This window comes from Amblyomma maculatum, chromosome 1 (assembly GCF_055883805.1).
Source record: "Amblyomma maculatum isolate TAMU_Amacu chromosome 1, ASM5588380v1, whole genome shotgun sequence".
Classification (NCBI taxonomy): Eukaryota; Metazoa; Arthropoda; class Arachnida; order Ixodida; family Ixodidae; genus Amblyomma; species Amblyomma maculatum.
This window is the reverse complement of record NC_139344.1, coordinates 138,632,583-138,634,531: the sequence shown is the minus strand read 5'-3', so window position 1 is coordinate 138,634,531 and position 1,949 is coordinate 138,632,583. Positions and strand designations below refer to the sequence as shown.

General features: G+C 49.7%; 1 pseudogene; it reads left to right on the top strand.

Annotated features, from left to right (window-relative positions):
- Nucleotides 1-808: 808 nt before the first annotated feature.
- Nucleotides 809-1,641, top strand: LOC146204086 (uncharacterized; annotated as a pseudogene).
- The last annotated feature ends 308 nt before the right edge of the window (nt 1,642-1,949 follow it).

Sequence of the window (1,949 nt, the reverse complement as noted above, 5' to 3'; positions counted from 1 at the left end):
CGGGCGAAATGGTACGGTGAAGGCCGAGTGGCTTGTGGAGTTTAACGTCCCAAAGCAACTCAGGCTATGAGAGACGCCGTAGTGGAGGAATCCGGAAATTTCGACCACCTGGGGTTCTTTAACGTACACTGACATCGCACAGCGCACTGGGGTTTTGCTTTTCGCCTCCAGCGAAAAGCGGCCGCCGAGGCCGGGATTCGATCCCGCGTCCTTGGGAACAGTAGTCGAGTGCCGTAACCCCTGCGCCACCCCGGCGGGACGTGATGGCCGAGTAGTTTAAATCAAAGACTAGCGAAGTTGTCTTGAACAAGCCACCAAGGATTCGAATCCTGCCTGCTCTTGGCTATAAATAGCTTGGCAAGTTGGCATTCAACCTGTATACTTCATGACGGCAACGACACCAACGGCTCTGCGGCTCTAATATATGGGAGCCTTGCGCTGGAGCAGTGGCTCCTTTAGACAGTGCCTGCAGCGTAAGGCATCTGCGTGGCCGCCTCACCCTCTTCTCTTGTCCTTTTTCAACCAGGCAAAAGGATAGGGCATAATTTTGGCGCCCCTTGCGTACAGGACGCCAAACTACTCTCTAAAGTAGAGATATGCTCACTTCCCAAAGACGGCACTATGTTTAACACTTATAAAATACTGTCTGCATTATTAATACTTTCAAATGGGAATGCTATAAAAAGAAAACTTACGAGGGTGGGCGTAAGACTAGCGCCACCACACAGTCCCTTAGTGAAGCAGACTGGCGATTTCAATACTGTTTCTAGAATATACTGGCTGGTGTACCGTGCGGAGGGGTCTCCCAATGGGAGGAAGTGGCCGCGCCGGTGATGCCTTCCAACTTTGGCCGCCAAAGGTGCCGCTCATCGCAAAAATGCGGGCCACGTGGCTGGGACCAGCACTGGCATGGACGGCAAAAGCAAAGCAGGTCAGGCTGAGCTGAACCGACAGAGTCATTTAGAAGTAGCTACTAAGACGGTAAAGAAGGGAGAAGTAAGGAAGAATGAAAATCCTAGATAGAAGGATACAGATAACCCAAAGCAGGAGCCAGCAGTTGAGAGCCGGGAGAGAGAGAATGCCCAGGTGCTTATCGCTGGGGATTCCAACATGAGCAGGTGCAGTCGAGCTATCATGGAACGTGTAAAAGGTGATAAGCGAGTATTAGTTGGAACCTTCCCAGGGATGACAATGAGCACAGTGCTGAAAGAAACCAAAAATAGGCTTTCAAAAAATTCCTAAGAGCGCAATATCGTGATAGTAGTCGCGGGGTTGAATGATGTCCTAAATGAGGACGCTGTAGGAGTGGTGGAAAGTTTAGCTCAGGGAGTTGACGATATCAGGGCGATAGTACAGCAAGCACAGATCGTTGTGTGCACAGTACCGGAGGTGCTAGGAACAAACAGAAAGCTTGAAAAGAACGTAGTGACAGTTAACCATGACATAAGAAAGTTAAGCCTGGAGAAACGTTTCGAAGTGGTTTAGCTAAATAGGGAGATGCATAGACCAGGATTTGGCAGGGCTTTTCAGCGAGATGGCATCCATTTTAACAGAACAGTGGGAGCAGAGATCGGCTGGCGCCTGTCAGGCAGGGCTGTAGCTTTTTTAGGGGGTTGGCGAGGGCTCCGGGCGCAGGGGTAGTTGGAAGTGAAGCAGAAGAAAGCCTAATAACGGAGGCTGAGCCCAACAAAATGGCAAAGAGGAAGTGGAGAAAGAAAAGTACAAAAAAAGAGATTTAACACTGGGATCATACTACATAAACGTTAAGGGGGTAGAAAGAGGTCGAAATGGCTAGAGATAGAACAGCAGTTGAAGGATGACGAAATAGGTGTGTACGCTCTATGCGAGACGCATCTCAGGGATCTAGAAGATCCGCCGTTTATAAAAGCCTATGTCTGAGAAGGATGCAACAGAACGAGAGCAGAAGAAAGGGGGGAAGGGTAGGTATG